Below are 21467 nucleotides of genomic sequence, written 5' to 3'. Positions count from 1 at the left end.
TGGTTAACATCTCTAATTCCTTTCTTCTTCAGACGGATGATTTCTGGAATCAAAACTCAGCCATTGAGGGGATCAGTTATCCTTGTCAGCTGTGTGTCATGCACAGGTTTGATAAACATGCCTTGCAAGTTTCTTTTCAATCTTGTGAAAATAGCCCTATGGCACACAACCTGAGCTCTGTTTTCAAGTTAACATCTTGTCATTAATCAATACTGTTTGGGTGTGGTTGTTCAACCTGTTATGAATGTACCTCTCATATTATTTCCTACATATTTCTCCATTTCGACCTCAAGAACATTATGAGAGCTTTCTTCAGATATGGAATTAAGTTCAGAATGAACAAAGTCCACATTTTTAAACTACCAGTTTAATAATTCCATCAACAATAAAAATATTTTTAGTGAACCCATATTGGATCATACTTTTTAAAAAGTTGTTACACAAACACTTACCTTCCAATTTTAATGGGTTCATTGTAAGCGTATTTATCTTAGATTGACAAAATTCACATCCTTTGCCTTTAAAAATCGTAAAACTAGCCCGTCTCTGGTCCTCTGGCACCTTTCCTTTCCTCTGAAGGACTTCAAAATGTTCTTGCTGTAGTGTCCCAATCACTTCTGCATCTCCTTTCTGGTTCCTAAAATATATCTCATCTGAGCCTGTATTAATTTCCTTGGTTTGCTGTAACGAACTACCACAGACTGGGTGGCTTAAACAACAGAAGTTTATTGCCTCACAGTTCTGGAGGCTGGAAGTCTGAGATCAAGGTGTAAGCAGTATTGGTTTCATGTGAGGGCTGTGAGGGAGAATCTGCTATGTCCCTCTCTCCTGGCTACTGATGGCTGCTGATATTCCTTGGTGTTCCTGGCTTATATCTGCATCACCCTCATCTTTGCCTTCATGTTCACAGCATTCACCCCGTATGCATGTCTCTGTCTAAACTTTCCCTTTTTGTAAGGACACCAGTCACAATAGATTAAGGGCTCACCCTACTCTAGTACGACTTCATCTTACCTTAATTCATTACATCTGCAATTTTTAAAGAACCTTAGTTTTTAAATTGGCTTGTTTTTTGGTGAAAAGAGTATGATATAAAACCATTTTATTGTATAATTGTCTTCTGTCTGTCTGTGTATAGTCAAAGCATCAAATAGAAATGTGAATGCCAAAGTAAGTGAGCCTGGAGTTAGTGACAGAAAAGACCATGTTTGTTTAGTCTCCTTTAGAAATGTTAGAGGAAAAGAAACAAAATTGGACTTAACCTAAAGGCAGAACCAAGATGTTTACAGACCTTACCAGCCTTGACTTCTGCATAAAGACACATATACTTTAGTGAGCAGATTGAGATAGTTCTGACTCTCTACTACTGGCCGCACTGGCCTGATTCATATAAATTCACCTTCTTCACCATGTTCCTGTGACCCTCTAGGAATCCACTGTCACCTCACATATGTCCAGAGACCATTCTCTCAGCTGTCACTAACACACTGCCCACATTTCTCCCCTAGTTCCCAAATGTTTGCATCCACAGCTCAGGAGGTCCATTGGCAAAGACCCTTTGTTGTTACTTCCTATCAGGAGAAAATCAGTGCTTGAGTCAAGGATGCTTCTGGGTGTTTTGGCAGGAGGTCTCTCCCCAGCTGTGCGTGATATTGTATTGTCTGGGCCTTAAAGAAGCTCTGCTAGTGCCCAGAGTATCAGGAAGTGTCTCTTGATCAATTTCTGGTCATAATCTTTTTTCCAGAATTTCATTTCAGTTCCATCATTTTTTGGCTGTCATTCCTTTACTGTAAGCATTTAATCTCAGGCAAGGAGTCCAACGAAGAACAGATGCTAGGCTGTACTTTTTTCTCTATACTTACCTTTTACTAACCCTTCTCCCCCTTACAGAATTCTCCCAATTTCCTCCTCCTTCTCCCCCTAACAGAATAAGGGTTGCCATGCATGTACATGGTTACAAACCAGATTGGGGCTGGAGAGTGGAGGTTAAATTTTTGGCCCATGATCTGTCAGCCAAAAATGTTCTATTACAAAAGCAGTGGATTTTCTAGTTAGAATCATTCTTGGGAATTGTGACACTTTGCATATTTGGTGTACTTGAGGAACAGCAAGAGTACCAGTTTGGTTTGGTTACAGTGGTCTGAAAGAGGGGAGAGATCTGTAGGGGGTGATCATATATTTCATAAATTATCTGGGTCCCGTGTGGAGAGTGGACAAAGGGAGAGGACTGCAAGCAAGGTGCCCTGTGAGGAGGCCTGCACAAAAGTGAAGAGGCCTGTGCTGAAGTGAGAAGGTCTGCGTGAAAGTGATTTGTGTGAAAGATGGTGGTGGATCCAACTGGAGCAGGAGCAGTGGGGGTGGTGAGAAGTGGTCTTTTGTAAGTAGAGCCTGTTGGACTTGCTGATGGATTGGAAGCGGCATGTGAGGGAAAAAGAGGTCTAAGGAGTGACTGCTAGTGTTTGGCTTAAGTAGCCTGGTGAATAGTGATGTCACTTACTGACTTGGGGAAATGAAGAGCTCTGTTTTGAACAGATGAAGCTTGAGAGTCATTCCTAGAATCTCAAATCAAGATGAGTCTTAATCAAAATGTCTTAGCCAAAGGATTCGAGAGCCAGGATGCTCCTGCAGAGTAGTGCAATTATGGTTTCCCTTACAATGCAGCAGAGAACCAAAGCTACCAAACAGTTTTTTAAGACTTAGTGTCCTCACTTATAGGTGGGGATATATTACTTATTTCACTGGGTTCTTTGAAGGTAACATTAGATAATGTTTGTGAAACTCAGTTTAATTCTTGACAAGTAATTAGCACCTAATAAATATCTTCCATTATTGTTGTTATTAATTTTGGTAAAATGAACTTTATTTATTTATTTATTTTGAGACAAGAGTCTCGCTCTGTTGCCCAGACTGGAGTGCAGTGGCGCAATCTTGGCTCACTGCAACCTCCGCCTTCTGGGTTCAAGCAATTCTCCTGCCTCAGATTCCCAAGTAGTGTGATTACAGCCGCCCACCACCATGACTGGCTAATTTTTATGTTTTTACTAGAGAGGGGGTTTCACCATGTTGGCCAGGCTGGTTTCAAACTCTTGACTTCAAATGATCCCCCTGCCTCAGCCTTTCAAATTGCTAAGATTACAGGTGTGAGCCACTGTGCCAGGCCAGGAAAATTATTTTTAAAGCTGTTTTTAAATATCAGCCTTGGAATGAAATAGGATATAAATTAATACTTAGTATTTCCAGAATCTACAAAGAACTTAAACAAATTTACAAGAAAAAAATCAAACAACCCCATCAAAAAGTGGGCAAAGGATATGAACAGACACTTCTCAAAAGAAGACATTTATGTAGCTGACAGACACATGGAAAAATGCTCATCATCACTGGCCATCAGAGAAATGCAAATCAAAACCACAATGAGATACCATCTCACACCAGTTAGAATGGCGATCATTAACAAGTCAGGAAACAGCAGGTGCTGGAGAGGATGTGGAGAAATGGGAACACTTTTACACTGTTGCTGGGACTGTAAACTAGTTCAACCATTGTGGAAGACAGTGTGGCAATTCCGCAGGGATCTAGAACTAGAAATATCATTTGACCCAGCCATCCCATTACTGGGTATATACCCAAAGGATTATAAATCATGCTGCTATAAAGACACATGCACACGTGTGTTTATTGAGGCACTATTCACAATAGCAAAGACTTGGAACCAACCCAAATGTCCATCAGTGATAGACTGGATTAAGAAAATGTGGCACATATACACCATGGAATAAATACTATGCAGCCACGAAAAAGGATGAGTTCACGTCCTTTGTAGGGACATGGATGAAGCTGGAAACCATCATTATGAGCAAACTATCGCAAGGACAGAAAACCAAACACCGCATGTTCTCACTCATAGGTGGGAACTGAACAATGAGAACACTTGTACACAGGGTGGGGAACATCACACACTGGGGCCTGTCATGGGGTGCGGGGAGTGGGGAGGGGAGAGGGATAGCGTTAGGAGATATACCTAATGTAAATGATGAGTTAACGGGTGCAGCACACCAACATGGCACATGTATACATATGTAACAAACCTGCATGTTGTGCACATGTACCCTAGAACTTAAAGTATAATTAAAAAATAAATTAGTAATGGATAGTCATTTCACATGTGTATATACATATATACACACACACTAATGTAAATAAAACAACTTTTTCTTTTTAAATGAGTTGCATTTTCATCCTCAGAACTACAAAGTATTAAAATCAGGATTTTGAATTTTATGCGTACGTGTGAGGAACTTTCTGAATTATAAATGTGATTAGTGACATGAGTAAATGTTTGCTGCCTCTTAAGATCTGCCATGCCTTTATGCAAATCAAAGTTCCCACAGAAATAATGAGTCAAATACAGCAACAGGCAGTGTTTAAATTAGCATTTTTTTTCCTCTGCTCTGCTTGGGTCAATTTTACTATACATTGCATATCAAGACCTTTGATTTGCTCAGGTTTTCCACTGATTTGACTTCCCCTACCTTTTGTTTCAAAACCTAAGATTACCACTTTAAGTGTACTGGTATTGTGGAAGGTGTTTTATTCAGAACAGAGTAAGTATATATTAGAGAATATTATATTGATATTCTCCCTATTGCATTAACAGAGAGATCTTTATGGAGCAAAGGCCAGATCACTTAATAAAACCACAGTCTGTTTTTTGGCAATAGTGTTGAACCTGGAGGAAAGCCAGTCTTAGCCAGTATAACGTTAGATTCCATTCCATCAGCATAATAGTTAATAATAGTTGATTGACAGGGATGTGAAGGGTGCCCTCTTTTCCTCCCCCCTCCACTCCCATTCCACACTAAACTCTCTAGGGAATGTGCCATTCCTTTACCCATTCCTAAAATTCTTTGCTTGAGCACAGCCAAGGGCTGCTGGACTGGTGCCTGACTGTTTGGAGGCTGGAGAGTAGAGGGTCTCTCTGAAAGAGTTCCTAGTCCCTGTAGTCGTTGCTGAGGAAGCCTAGCAATCTCTGGACATCTTTAGGGATATGCAGTAAAGGTGAGTTTCTGGGCTAGTGTTTATGTGTGAAAAATAATCATCTCACCTGAACTACCTTAATACCATGGGATCAGGATCACTTTTGCTTCCCTTCAGCCACACACATTCATCTTGTCCACAGAAATTTAGAGCTTATTTTAGTCTGTTTTTTGTAAATCATACATCATATCATATATTATTTTGCATTGTTAAAACTATATTTTGTTGGTATTTAGTACTGGTAAATTAGTAACATTTGCAGCTTTCTTCCAACTCTTTTTTCTTTTTGGATGTAGGTATTTGCAGGATATGAACTATTCAAACAGTTACAGCATTCCAGAGATTCTTTCCCTGGATTCTACATGCTCACATGGAGTTATATTTGAATACCAAGAAGTATTGTTGAATATTGCTGAACATAAGGTTCACTAGTACAGTGTTTTAGGTGAAAATTCAAAAGTTTTTTTCCAAGTCCAAGTAATTTATGTTTTTAGTGGAGTAATGATTCCTATACTAAGCAGTTTTGTTTTCTTTAATTTGGTGAAGTTAGCATTTGGTGTTGCCCTCAGTTTGGGTTAGCAATTATTCTTTACCCCACGTCTCACCACTGCAGAACCACTTGCTAACTTTTAATCACCACCTTCTCAAGTTTAAGAACTTGGCCAGAGTGATCCCGGAAAGTCTCAACATTTTCCAGTGAGTAAAGTCCATCTCTTTTGGAGATCTTGACACCTATCATTAACAAGGCTGCAACCTCCTTAAGGATAATCGAGAAAGGAGACCTGCTCTTCTGTATGTATAGCAAAACATAAAGAGGTTATACAGCAGGATGCGATAGTTCTTAAATAGAGTGCATGCATTGTCTGGCAGGCTGACCCAACATCATGTTGCCTCCTTCATTCTACAGATTATGTTATGGGTTTCAGGTGTTTTTCTCAGGTCAGTTTCCCTATCATTAATGCTGCAACACCTTCGCTGAGTAGATATCCACTCTCTCATTCTTTTATTACACCATGGTGAAACCAGCACTGCCAACTCTCATGAGTTGATGAATAAACTCTAATTTTACTGCATTTATAAATGAAACTTTAAAAATAGTTTCTGGAATAAGATCATGGTGAATAAAGTCCTAACTAGATTTTTTAAACAAAGCCATGTTTAAATGAATCATATTGAAATACATTAATATATTTAGTGTTGGTATGTTAATATATAAGCCATTTATACCCTAAGATGTCAATAGTGTCATTTGCCTTGCTGGCAAATTTGGCTCATAATAAGAACATGTGTCCAAAAGGCTTTTTGTTTAAAAACATACATAATTTGAAAAATATTTAATTGCTCTTTAGTGCCTTTTAATAAAAGAAGGAGCTCACCTTTCGATTTTAAAAATGCTTACTAAAAATTGCTTTCAACATCATCTGTTTCTAAGTGTTTCTAAGTGTTTTAAAAGAGAAAGATGACTTGGGAAAGAATTCAACTTGATTCTGTAAATATTTTTTGAACATTATTGTGTGCCAGCCACTGTGTTAAGTGCCTGGAATGCAGAGATGAATAAAATTGTTCTTGGGTCATAGCGTACAGTGTAATAGAAGTGACAGTTAAATTATATTTGCGGTGTAGATTCACTATTCTGTTAGGAGCCATTAATTTCACCAAAATTGGTCAGAAAGGGATATTCTTTTAGGAAATCACATTGAAACTGGACCTTGAATCATGAAAGCTAGAAAATGAGGACAAATGAGGACATCCAATGCAAAGGGATACTACATGAGCAAAGAGAGTTGTAAGTATGTGATGGGCTCTAAAGGTTACAAAATACAACTTCAACAGGGCTTAATGTTATTTTATTCTTTCAGATTAGAGAAGGCATGATAATATTTTTTCATGTGTAAAAGGCCTTCAGATAATGCTCATCACCTGATATTGGGACTTAATAGTAACAGAAAATACTTAAGAAAGGGAGAGTTGAAGGAACATGTTTTTTTTTTTTCAATTTCTTTTTTAGAGTGACATAGATATATTTTATCATCTTATGATTTTTTTCAGAAACCTTTTTGTAGACCTTGTTACTTCTGTAAGATTTCATATATGTTCATTTCCTTACCCCAAAGCCATAATAAAAATGATTACTAAGCACTTTTCTAACACTGACCATAAGAATGAAATTAACATTGCTGTGAGTAAACTGTAGTTTAGGAGAATCTTTTGTAGTGAGGAACAGAACTATTATTTATTGAGTATCCCTATATGTTAGGTACTGTGTGAGGTACTTTCATACAGTCTATACAATTTACTCCTTAAAACTTCCCTGGAAAGTTATTATCTCAAATTTCTAAGCCAGGGAAGCATTCTAGGGAAACTGAGGCTGACTAATATGCTCTGTGATATACAGCTGGTAAGTGACAGGTTTGGGATGCAAAATCAAGGTGGTTGAATTCCACATCATATGCTCACTTTACTGTAGTTTAGACAGGTGTACTTGAATAATTGGCAGGTGACAAGTGTCAGTTTGGGTATTTAAACTGAGGCCTGACTTACTCCAAATAATCTGTATTCTATCCCCAACCTTTTTGGCACCAGGTACTGGTTTTGTGGAAGACAATTTTTCCACAGCCTGGGGGTTAGTGGGGGATGGTTTCAGGATGATTCAAGAGCATTACATTTATTGTGCACTTTATTACTATTACTACATTGTTATATATAATGAAATAATTCTATAACTCATCATAATGTAGAATCAGTGGAGTCCTAAGCTTGTTTTCCTGCAACTAGATAGTCCCAGATAGTCTGGGGATGATGGGAGACAGTGACAGATCATCAGGCGTTTGATTCTCATAAGGAGCACACAACCTAGATCTCTGGCATGTGCAGTTCACAATAAAGTTCGCCATCTGAGGCTGGGCGCAGTGGTTCACACTTGTAATCCTAGTACTTTGGGAGGCCGAGGTGGGCGGATCACCTGAGGTTGAGAGTTTGAGACCAGCCTGACCAACATGGAGAAACTCCATCTCTACTAAAAATACAAAAAAAAAAAAAAAAAAAAAAAGTTAGCCTGGCGTGGTGGCGCATGTCTGTAATCCCAGCTAGGCTGAGGCAGGAGAATCGCTTGAAACTGGGAGGCAGAGGTTGTGGTGAGCCAAGATTGCGCCATTGCACTCCAGCCTGGGCAACAAGAGCGAAACTCCGTCTCAAAAAAAAAAAAAAAAAAAAAAAGGGTTCGCCGTCCTATGAGAATCTAGTGCCGTAGCTGATCTGACAGGAGGTGGAGCTCAAGCAGCAGTATGAGAGATGGGAAGTGCTGTAAATACAGATGGAGCTCACCTCCTGCTATGTGACCAGTTTCCTACTGGTTCCTACTGGTCCCTGGCCTGGGGTTTGGGGATGCCTGCACTAGAACTTATAGAAGTTATTTGAACTTCAAACATTGCAAAAGCAGAGTGTTTTCATTACTTAAAGTAGTGTTTAATTTTAGCATGTCTTACTTTCTGGCTATAGTTTTTAATAGACTTTTCAACTATATGGCTCATTTTAACTGAAGGTTTAAAAAGTCATTTTGTTGTCTCAGAGGTATAAAATTACCATCAAATAAGCAGACATATGAAGGAAAAGAAATATAAAATGCTTTTCTGGACCTCTAAATGAATTGTTAAAAACCCTGCAAACCAAAGCAACATTTCTCCTCTGAAATTATATTTTAGAAGGAAAACTTGAACTGTCAAAAGTAGTGAAATGTCTCCAGTGTTTATGGATGTAATAAGTGAATTAGCTGAAACCCCATCCAAAAAAATTGTCAGTGAAATTTATGAGTCTTTTTGCTATCTCTATGGAGTTGACAGCAGGTGTTTCTTACTCACACACTCACCAAACTTTGAAGAAGAGTATTTTTAACCCTTGCTTTATAATAGGCAAGTTCCGATGATCTAAATATTTCTTCATATTCTGTATACTGAGTGCCTTGAGTAATTTGAATGATATGGGATATTGACTATATATGTGTTAAGTTCTAAATCCAATAAACTTAGAGTTTTAAAGTTGACTTAGTCAGAGGGTTTGCTTCATTGCTAACATTAGCACAGATTCTTTTGTGCAAGTGTACCTTTTCTTCCTTTTATCTATGTTTTTATCATTATAAATATTATTTCTTGCATTAATATAACATCACAGGATAAGCTAGTAAAAAGTACATTGGTTTATAAAAGAAGGGACCTATTGACATTTGCTGTACCTTTTATATTTGCTCATATTTCTAGATAGCTGTTTTATTTCCTTAATTTGGCTGTAAACTTCTTGAGAGTAAGGATCATTCTTTATCGTTATTTTTATTCCTCAAACTTAGCACAATAGTTTTTCTATTGCAAGCCTTAAGTATACATTTATTGCTGCTTGATTTCATGAAAAACTGTTTTAACATATAGCACATAACAATGTATAGAACAAAACTAGAAAAATTTCTGTTTGACATGTTATCAAAATCCTAGATATTTCATCACTATTGGGTAACTTGTAGTCAGCCTCACTTGCCTTTAACTTGATCATGAGTCCCACTTGCTCTTCAGAGACCTTTCTTTAGGTCTATAAAGTTCTTATTAAAATATAACTAGTTTAGTTCTTATTAAAACTTATTTAAGGACCTCCCTGACTTTGCAGCCAGACCTCTGACCTTTACAATTGAATATCGTTAATGGACTCAGATTCTGGACCCTACCCCCAGAGGATATTAGGAGGGGTGTAGTAGCTCACTAGTTTAGTACACAGTCACATTTAATGTCAGTTCTGGTCTGACCTTGGTACCTCGGTTCCTCAGGGCATGATTTTATGGTTTGCTCTCAGGGTCTTGAGTTTCTTGCCCTGAAAACCCACTTTCCCCATGACTGGTACCTGATGATCATTCCATTTTTCATACTCCATTGCATTCGCACATGTTATTCCCCCTTCTGGGATATCTTCCCACCAAGTGTGACTGGTGAAGTCCTCTTCATGTTTCAAGGTGGAATTCAGTCATCTTCTTTGAGAAACCTTCCCCAGCCTACCCAAACTTCTTTGATCATCCCCTCTTTTATATCTTCTCCTTATACCTGAGTCCACGCATCTATTAGTGCACTCATCATGCCATATTCTCATTATTTGTTGACTTTCTGTCTATATTGGACTTTGAGCTCATTGTAGTTCAATAAATGTTTAAAAGAGTGAATTACTTCTGTGACTTTGTTTTGGATCATTGCCAATCACCTGTCCTGCATCTACTTGGAGGATATTATAGATACTGGATTTAATTGAATCTACTAATGACATACTTACATACCTATTCTTTTTTTTTTTTCTTCTGTTCTGGCTAATATCCTGATTTCAGTGTACCTACCTTTGGGCCATGCTCCAGTTTGTTGATTGCTGGGATAACCACTGGCTAGCTCTATATGCTGTAAGTCTTTCTGAACTACCTCCTATACTCTTCCCAGGCCTGGTATGTTTCCACTTGACCCTCATGGGCCTTACTCATCTTCCTAGACTCTAGGCCTTCACAGACCTAACTTAATACATGTTGGACATATAAATAGAAACTCTAATTGCTTTTTTATTAGTTGTAATAGATTTATACTAAAAAAACTCAACCTAACACCAAATTTTTTTTTCTTTATGAAAGGGATATTTAATGATTAGGACTAATTTAACAATAGGTCAAGATGGTGCCAAACATTTCATCCCTTATTAAATGGATTAGAGAAGGAGCTTAGTAAATAGCCTTTTTTTTCCTTCCATATGTGTTGCAATTGTCAAACCTATTAGAATTAGTTAGGATTTTGAGTCAGTGATATGTGTGGTATCATTAAACCATTTCTTGCCATGGCTAGCCCATGTCCTTTATCTTAAATTTGTCAGTGATTTAAAGATTAATGTTGTTCCTTTAAAAATATTCACTAGATACATGAAAATTTACTAGTTGTAAGAAAATATTTAAAAGTCTTTTCTGAACATTTAGTTCTCATTTATTTTGAACTAGTCTTAATCACTTGCATTTTACCCATGTCTCTTACTGTCATACATTATTAGAGGGTTTTTTCACTTATTTTCTATTTCAACCATTTTCAAAGTTTTCTGAATTATAATAGTTGCAGTTTCATAACTGTTGCTCCCCCATTCATTGATTGATTTGTTCTCCTCGTTTTCTCTTTCCTTTAATGTTGAAAATTTGGATATATAGAGAAGTAGATATTTAATGAACCTTTGTGCCTCCATATCCCAAAATACTTTCCCTCCCAAATTATTTTAAAGTAATTTCCAACTTTAGAAGTTCACTGACACAGTATTTGTAAATTATGGGTGGGCAAAAGAATCTCCCTTTCCATATTATCACATTATAACAGAATATGACAAGATATCCATATCTATCTATCTATCTATCTCTATATAGATTTTTTATATATATACTTCAGGGTAAATAGAAGCTCAGGCTTATCTCTTTTTCTCTTAGGAGAGTGTTTTTATTTCTTTTGTTCCTTTGAACTTTGTAGTTGTAAGTTGTGGGAACTGGAATTGGGTACATGTGTTTTTAAGTATTAGTCAAATTTCTTGCTAAATATTGCTCAGCAGTTTATCAGATTAGGTAATTGGTTTCCTAAAAAGCTTTTGGCAGGGTTCCAGGTGATAGGAGAAATGAAAAATGAATTTTGATTGGGGGCAGGTGATAGGAAAGCAAATACAAAGTGTGGTTCATTTAGGGTATGTCATAGAAAGCTGGGCATCAAACTGGAGGGTGGAAAAACAGTGGGCACTAATTAGATGCCTTAAGGTGGGTAGCACTTTGGGAAAAATGGAAGTTGCTGCTAGGAAAACATAGAGAAAGTAAAAATCAGGAGATGACAAGCTTTGCCTATTTTAATCATATTTTTACTTGGGCTGGCAAATGTATCCTGCCCAACTGTGGTGGGACAGCACAAGCTTTCTCTCTTGGTAGTATACAAGAAATTTATGGAGATGGTTTATAGATGGAGATCTTTTCTTTTCTTTTCTCTTTCTCTGTCTCTCTCTCTCCCCTTTCTCCTTCCTTCCCTCCCTCCCTTCCTGCCTTCCTTCCTTTCTTCTCTCTCTCTCTTTCTTTTTTTCTCTCTCCCCCTCCCTCCTTCCCTTCCTTCCTCCCTCCCTCCTTTCCTTCCTTCCTTCCTTCCTTCCTTCCTTCCTTCCTTCCTTCCTTCTTTCTTCCTTTCCTTTCCTTCTTTTTTCTTTTCTATTGTGTCACCTAGGCTTCAGTACAGTGGCACAATCATGGCTTACTCCAGCCTTGAACTCCTGGGCTGAAGCAATACTCCTGTCCCAGTCCCCCAAGTAGTTGGGACTACAAACACACACTACCACACCTGGCTACATTTTAAATTTTTTGTATAGATGGGATCCCACTATGTTGCCCAGGCTGGTCTTGAACCAGTGGGCTCAAGTGATCTACCCAGCTTCCCAAACTGTTGGGACTACAGGCATGAGCCACGACACCCAACCAAGACTCTTCTTTATAGACCTTCTCCCCCTTCTCCCTCAACAAAAAAGAGAAAATTAGACAGCAACAACAATAGCAGCAACAACAAATGCTGTATTCAAGGTTTATTTTTCAATAGATTTAACGTCACAATGATGGGCTAGTACTATTGTCATATCAACCTGACATATCAGAAGTTAGTACTCACCATGCCGCTATTGTTTCTCATAGGTTTGGAAACAGAAAACTCAGAGAGCAGTTTGGTTGTGAACACAGTTGGTTAACATGGGAGAGAAGAATCACTTTGGTTTGGCAGGAAATGACAGCAGAATTTCTTTCTATATGGTGGGTTGTCCATCTGGTCTGTCCATGCTAATGAGACAGATAAATGAGAACTGTCAGAATTAGGTAGCCACTCACTCTATTTCACTAAAATGTAAAATTACCCTTTTGGACTCACTTTTCAAAGGGATGAAGAAACACAGTATTTAGAGGGCAAAGCAAAAAACAAAACCTAAGCCCTGCTCTTCAACTTACTTATTAGCTGTGTGATTTTGCTCAAATAATTCTGTTTTCTGCGATTCAGTTTTCTTGTACGTTTACTGGGGATAATAATAGCACCTACTTCATATTCTAGTGTGAAGATCTATTGAGATGGAAGATTTCAAAACTCTGAACTAAATAAACTGTTTAGGTATGAGTTACATTATAATATAACTCATAAAGAAAAGAGTTTCTCATAACCTCTGTAGGATACTGATTTTGTTTCTGGAAAGAATATAGTAATTGTTGCTGTGAATTGAGAATTAATTTAATATTAAGAAAAGGGAAGAAAAACCTTTATTAAAAATAGAAAGTACATTTTTAACATTTTCAACAGAAGATAAAATATTACTGTCTACATTTTTAAGTTTTCTTAGCAATTTCAGCCAATTTCTCTACCCTTCTAAAATAATATAGCAAAACATAAATCTTTGTATTCATGAATTGTTTTTTTTAAAGGCCACATAATCTGTTTACACTTGAAGAGTTGAGGATACAGGAATATGTGCATTTATCAGTGGGATCCTTAGTAGGATCATAAAGCTCTTAAGACGGAAAGGAATATGCAATCTTCTACTCTAACCCACTTGTGTTATAGATTAAACAAAACTAGATTTTAGAGAGAAATATAGATAGAATTTTATCTTCCAAACTAACGTAAACATAATTAAAAAAAATAAGTACATAGAATAGGCCGGGTGCGGTGGCTCACACCTGTAATCCCAGTACTTTGGGAGGCCGAGGAGGGTGGATCACGAGGTCAGGAGATCGAGACCATCCTGGCTAACACGGTGAAACCCCGTCTCTACTAAAAATACACAAAAATTAGCCGGACATGGTGGCGGGCACCTGTAGTCCCAGCTACTTGGGAGGCTGGGGCAGGAGAATGGCGTGAACCTGGGAGGTGGAGCTTGCAGTGAGCCGAAATTGCACCACTGCACTCCAGCCTGGGCGAGAGAGCAAGACTCTGTCTCAAAAAAAAAAAAAAAAAAAAAGTACATAGAATAATATCAGAACTGGAAGCCCAAAGGTCAATTAAAAAAATTTTAAAAACAAATTGCAAAGATGTTAAGATTGTTTCCCATTTTTATAGTTCATACTTACTTACTATTTTCATTCATTTTGTTGATTGACAGCATTCACTATAGATAAGAGGTAGTTCGTGGCAGTGGTTTAATATAAATTATTAGAGAAAATTTAAATACAGAAAGTTCAAGAAATTCATTTTTCTGTGATGGAAAAAAGACTAGTATTATTTTACTTGAGCTATGGAATACTACAATTTAATATCTGTAACACTTGTGCTTTTCATGGATACATTTTAAGAACCACTGATTTAAACAAGTGACACATTAATACACTTATTTGTTCACTATTATCATATTCATTTGGTGTTAGAATTCTGTAAGTGTAGAATTAAGTCACTAGAAAATCCTTAAAATAAGCCTTCTCTATACCAGATTCAGTGAATTTCATATATATAAGATGGATAATTATTAAGCAGCTTGCATAAAGATATTCCACAGTCCTTTTGGTAAACTTGTACCTGTGTGTAACAATCTTTTATTCTGAGGAAACCAAAATTTTCCTTGAAATGATTTGTATATTAGTTGTATGTCTTCAGATTCACTAAGTTCATATACTTTTATTTCTTTTATTTATTTCTTTTTTTTGGAGACAGAGTCTGGCTTTGTCGCCCAGGCTGGAGTGCAGTGGCATGATCTCCGCTCACGCAAGCTCCGCCTCCTGGGTTCACGCCCTTCTCCTGCCTCAGCCTCCGGAGTAGCTGGACTTTCATTTCTTAATAGTGAATTGTAGAATTTGGATGTAGAATTTGGAAGTTGGACATCTCTCAAGCTTCTTTTAAATTAAAATATCATAATTTATCCTAAACAATTGAAGATAAATAATTATTCCATGGTATTAAGTATAGGGAAATGACAATATCTCATTTATTCTCTTTTCTATATTAAACATTTAATTCCAAAAATATTATAATAACTAGCAGTGAATATATGAATTTAACTTTGGAGTTAAAAAGCACTTCACATACATATTTCATTTAATTTAAATAAAGTACAACTGCTGAAGATAGATCGATAGATGTTGTATCAGTATAACTGTATCGCAAACCACCATGTTTAATTTTTGTGTTAGGATTCTATGCCTACTATACATTATTTGTGTTTAAATAGTTCTCTGTCTTATTCTTCTCTTGTTTATATTACATGTTTAGGAATTTTGTGTTTATTATTTTAGAAAATGAGATTATATAGTAGTTTTGTTTCAGTGTTTTAGAATAAATGGAATTTCTAGAAAAAGAGTTTTCTATTTTTTTTTTCTAGTGGAAAACTAGGTGATGGTGCATATGACTTTATCCCTAGGAAAAGCATTAGTTTTGTAATGGGGTTTCATGAAGTTTACTTCCGTTCACTTTTTTCCCTGCCTGTTTAAAAAAAATCCTGTTTAGTTTAAATGATGTGTAGGAAAGCGTTGGGAAAACATTATTTTTTTTTTACAATTAGTGATTTAAAAACATAGTCATTAGTGTGTCTGTGTGTTTTAAATTTGTATATGAATTTCTGTGATGCCTTATCTGCTCTGCTCTTTGCTATGTGCCATTAACCTAAATTTGGTAGAGTGTGGTGGTGGTGTATTCTTAGTATTTGCTTATGATTATTTTATGAGTTCTTTGATAATATTATTCCCAGGCAGAGAAAAATCAAAAATCTTCTTTCCATATTCTTTAGTTTGAATGTCAGTGCTTGTATAATATCAAGATAGAGGTCACATGAAAATATTTTATCTTCATTTCTCACCCAAATGAGGATGGTTAAAATACACTGGGTGTGTTTAATATAAACTACTTAATGGTTATTATGTCAGCATATATCAATTAATGAAAAATTAATCAAATGTTTCCTTTGAGGATTCTAGTTTCGTTAAAAGAAAACTTCTATGTGACCTCAGAAAATTAATACTTGTATTCAGATTTTCAAATGAGAGTTGATAAATAATATTTATTTAGGTGACACTTGGAGCAAACTGTCACTTTAAAAAATAAACTTCTACTAATGACATTATGACAACATCCACATTGGGGGAACTCAAATATAGGATACGATATATATTTTTTCTACTGAGTATAACTTGAAAATACTTGGAATTTGTATTTATTTCTTGGTTCATTTTAAATATTATGGCAAAAACCACAGTTACTTTGGCATCAACCTAATATTTCAGCTGATACCCTAATTTGAAGTATTGCAATGGCCAATTTGCTAATGAACATAAACACAGACAGCATGTGCCAATAGATTGTTTCTCTAAAGCAGCGATTAGCTTTTAGAAAACTTTTCCCAGTGAGATTTACTATTTCATATTTAATGTTAATAAATGGGAATGGGACATGTGTTGAAACAATGATAAGGCCATATTAAGCCAGCAGAACAGAACAAAACTTTAACTGAATGAAATAAGGTAGTATAGACTTCAGCATTTCTCTTTTATTGAGACTGTCTCAGTATCTGTATAGTGTATAGCCAAGGAACAGTTTGAAAGCCACTTTAGAATTGTCTTCTAGAAAAGTACACACATAGTTGAAATCTGAAATAACTGGAAGTTAGTTTTAAGAAAACAAACCGCCTTTTCAGGATCCATGCTTGTCTGTCTAGCCTGAATAATTTAGGCTTACGTTTAATAACGATTTAAATACAATTGTAATAAATTCATCATCATATTAATAAGGTTTGATGAATCAAATTTTTATAGAATGTTTAAGAGAAGGTTTTTTCCTAAATGAAATAATTGCAGAAAATTTGGCATTCTATTACTCTAGCAAAACTTGGCAAAGACCAAAGTACAGAACAGAATCTAGATTCTTAGTGAAATTTGAATCACAGCTTCTATGTGGTAATGCAATGTCAGTCTTCTAAAAAATATGTATGTAAGCATAATCCATTGATTGGATTTAAGAGTTTTGTTAGGCTTTTGTTATTCTAACTAATGTTCCATCTGGATTTTAATATTTGACATAAGTATGTACAGTCATGTGCATGCCTGATAACTTTTCAATGATAGACCACATATACAACATATACAGCGGTGATGCCATAATATTATAAATAGGGTATTTTTAAGGTACATTTTCTGTGTATATATAGATACCATTGGGTTACAATTGCCTACGTATTCAGTACAGTAACATGCTATGCAGGTTTGTAGCTTAGGATCAACAGGCAATATATACCATACGGCCTAGGTATGAAGTAGGCTATCCTATCTAGATTTGTGATGTACACTTGATAGTGTTCACAGCTAAGGACACATTTCTCAGAGCACATTCCTGTAGTTAGGTGATAGTTGATTTTATATAATAGTTATAAACATGTCAGAATAATATATTTTCCTTGACTTAGTTTTATACGGGGTTAAAAAGTAAAGGGCAAAATACTGCTACTCTGTTCATGTTTTTAGTCAGAGATGGATGTGTCTCTTCAAAGTTTTTTCTTTTCACTCTTTTTCATTTGTATGATATTTAAATCAGTGCTCTGGATATTTGCAACAAAATAATGAATATTGTCACTTTTCTCAGTTTGAGAGGATAGTAAAATACATTCAAGGGACCAGGGAAATGTGATTATAGGAGCTGAGTCAAATAGGTACAAGTTTCTGGATCCCAGGGATTGTGAAATGGAAATTTATCTTTTTCTACTTCTGGATGTTACTTTAGAGATAATTCTTCACATCATTCTGAATTTTTAAAATTTAGGTTATTTAGAGATGTGGAGGTTGCAGTGAGCCAAGATTGTGCCACTGCACTCCAGCCCCGGCGACAGAGCAAGACTCCATCTCAAAGAAAACAAAAATTATGTTATTTATAAGTTTTTATGGACTTCTGATTCGTTGGAAGTTAACATGGCTTTCACTTCCCTGATTTTCATTTTATTTGTTTAATATATGCTTTACATTTTGGAAAGGTGAAGTGTACATTGATTTTTCTGTTGTTTTTCTTGTAGTGTTACATCTTTCCAAGGTGTAACATGCTATTAAGCATTTGAATAACTGTCATACTCTAAAACATTTTTATGTTTATGAAACATAGATCATGTCAATAATGGATTACTATCACTTGTTTAATATTTTCCTGGCAGTGTTTTCTGTTTAATTTTTGTATACTTCTTCTGTGGTAAATATGGAGTTAGTTTATTTCTGGTTACTTATTGGGAAACTGAGACACTAACATTCACCTCCACTCTTACTCACTGAACTCCATCACTAACCAGCAGTAGAACCTAGGAATCTTACTTCTAGTTCAGTGATTGGTTTATTGTATCTCAGTTTCTAGTACCAGATTAACTATATTAGCTCCTCGTATTAACTTTTATTTGTGATGTTTTTCAAGGAGTGGAAAACAGTCTTCATTTTCCACTTCCCCCAAATCACAAAGAATATGGACTTATGACGTATTAAGTAGACCTTAAGGTTTTTAAGTAAAATATTTACATCTATTCCTGTAAACCTTCTGCCTTCTTGCATCCGAGACAATACTGTACTTATACTGGATAAGTATTCTGTCTGAATATTTACTGAATTTATGCATTATTAAATGAATGAAAAAGGGAAACATTGATTGACCATCATTTGAGAGTATTGAAGCAGCTTAAGCAGAATAAAATTTATAAAACAGCATAAATTCAGTCTCTAACTGAATGGGTTCCAGTGCCTTAGATTTCGTGTTCATGTGTCATTTTCGTTGAATTTTTATTTCTTCTTCTAGGCCATACTTAATTTTTATTGAGTTGCTGTGTTTAACAGTTTTCAGCAAAAGCTTAAAATAAAACACTAGAAAAATATAAAGTTTAATGTACCTAATATGCAAGGCTTGATAATGTGCCCTATAAATGGGGAAACAAATAAATATGGTCCTTTCTCTTAACAGACTTACTTTCAAGAGTGCTGAAATTCACTAAGGCTTATAAAAGTTTGTAACTAAAGTCAGTATGTAGAAAGGTATCTTTGCCTTGTCTATCTTTGAATGAGCTGCTTGGTGACATTATTCCACTACAGGGATAAGTTCAATACCCAGTGAGCGATAATGATAATAAAATCTGCAGATTGTAGACTGTCTACTGTATTATTCCTTACTATTGTATAACACTGTGTATTTTCAGTGAGTTTTACTCAATATATTTGCTGGCAACAAAATGAGTTTTTAAAGAAAAGAATTAGCTGACTAGTAACATTTAGGGAGATCATCAGTAGAAACAGAAAAAAAAAAAAACGAAAGGAATCTGAAAACTAATCTTTTTTTTGACCAATTAGTGACAGAAATTTCCGAGTTACTCCTTTCTTATATTTCATCGTTAGCTGATTTGATTGGGAAGAGAAAAGATATTTTAATATTACCCCTGTCATGCTGGGCGAGAATTCACTGTTTCAAAACAGAACTGACAAGTTAATTTCATTAAGACTGATAATATGGCAACATAGTGAAAGCTTGCAACTATTATCAGCATGTAGAAATTTTAACCAAGCTATTATTTTTGACCAATGTTCTATTACTTGTCGTAGCGATCTTGTATCTAATGATGGTGAATATAATGGGTTGAAGAGGTTTCATGTTAGGTTTTCATTCAAAAATTGTGTGTGTGTATGTGTGTGCTTCATTTTAATATTTTTAGGTTTTGCTTGCATTGTAGGGCTACGGTCATAGTGAAAAAAGACAATTATATAATTTTGTTTATATTTGTCATGGAAACAGGCTAGGAAGTATTAGTGAGAACTACCAGTTGATACTGACATGTATTTTCAACAGTAAATATTCTGCTTTCTGATAAAGGGATATATGGTAGGGCTACAAGTCCTTAGTTCAGGAATTTAAGTGAATTGCTTTGAGCCTTGCTTCTTCCCAATTCTGTGCCTTTATACTTCTCCTTCCACACAGACAGACACTTGCAGTGGGATTGTGATCTCTTCTTGTCTCCACCTAATATAAACAGAATATGAAGTTAGGACTATGGCTTGATTGTTACTGTATCTTTAGTGCTTAGCAGTGTGTCCGGTACAAAAGTCTTACCCCATAAATATTTGTTGAGTGAAGGAATGAACACTCACATTTTATCACCTTGAAACCGGGAGTAAAACCCAGTTCTTAAACTCACTCGTTACATTCAATTCCTTTTCTCTGCAGATTCTTTGCATTTTTCTGTTTATTTTGTTGCATTTCACTTGTTTGCCTATTACTTAGTAAATGAGCTTGTGTTTTTAAATGTTGTATATTTTATTCCGTAATATTCAGATATCAGTTACTAATAAATATTTGTTTGTATAGTATCTAGTAAAATATAAATAGCCCCATTAATGGAAAAAGACTTTGAATTCCCATATTTGTAGAAGCATTTTCCCCCAACTTGGTTTCTTTTATAGCCAGTGATATACATTATGAGGGTATTTGGCTGGTTCAGACACACAGTATTATTCAACATTGTGATGTGGTCCTGATCCTCAGCTTCCTTTTGTATAAAATGAACCTAATACTTACTGGAAAGATTTGTTTGGTAATTAAATGGCTATTGTTGAAGGACGCCCAACTAAATGCACCTTCACTAAATGTTAGTACTTTTCCCTCTCTGTTCATTTGTTCCTTCCATTGCTACCAATTTCACAAAACTAGCCCACAGAATAATAAATTCCTGTGGCCCCATTGGCCCTGGATTTTAACCTTTAAGGGCCTTAAACCTTTCTTTTCCAGCAGTATTATTTTGAGAGACCTGGACACCGTCGTTGACTCTCCTGTCTTTTCCTTTTAGTTCCTCTCAAACAGTGTATTTTGCACTGAGACCGTGCTCCCATGTGGCATTCTGTACTGTCCTTGTCTGAGAACTGCTTACCTTGTTAGGTTTGTCTGTATCCCCAACCAGACTATAAGCCTGTCTTGTCTAGTCCTATAGATCCAATACTTAACAGTGTCTAGTGTGAATACTGTACTCTATAAATTGGTATTTGATAAATTGATTTGCTTATTTGTTTTTCTGTTATTATGGGAAAGTGATGATGGGAAGAGGGTATCCTGAAAATCAGTGAATTCCCTGATCCTGGAATACAATCCAGTGACTTCCCAAGTCCATACTCTTTATATATTAGATGTAAGTAGTAACAGGAGTTTTAATATGTAAAGGAAGAAGCTAAGTTTTCTATCTCTAAAAGCTATTCTTCAGGATTCTATTCCTTAATTTAATTTTGCTGTGTAGTTAAAGATAATGCCATTTAAAACTTAACTTGATCTCTTAATAATGGACATCTCTTTCCCATAATTAAGCATAGTTAAAATATGTCCTGTGTTTTCCATATTATTTGAAAAACTATCAGGATTTTACTGTATTCATATGAACCTTGTAAATTGATAATTCTTGTGTCA

General features: G+C 35.8%; 1 protein-coding gene and 1 long non-coding RNA gene across 51 annotated transcripts in view; one reads left to right on the top strand and one right to left on the bottom strand.

Moving 5' to 3' along the window:
• The window catches only part of IKZF2 (IKAROS family zinc finger 2), a 152985-nt gene that overhangs the window by 60979 nt on the left and 70539 nt on the right, over window positions 1-21467 (top strand). The gene's annotated exons all lie outside the window — the stretch shown is intronic.
• The window catches only part of LOC129143328 (uncharacterized), a 56387-nt gene continuing 54754 nt past the window's right edge, over window positions 19835-21467 (bottom strand). The window contains exon 5 of the long non-coding RNA XR_008546685.2: window positions 19835-20036. This is a non-coding gene — a long non-coding RNA (uncharacterized LOC129143328). The remainder of the gene's footprint in view (window positions 20037-21467) is intronic.

This window comes from Pan troglodytes, chromosome 13, assembly GCF_028858775.2.
Source record: "Pan troglodytes isolate AG18354 chromosome 13, NHGRI_mPanTro3-v2.0_pri, whole genome shotgun sequence".
NCBI lineage: Eukaryota > Metazoa > Chordata > Mammalia > Primates > Hominidae > Pan > Pan troglodytes.
This window is presented reverse-complemented; position numbering and strand designations above follow the sequence as displayed.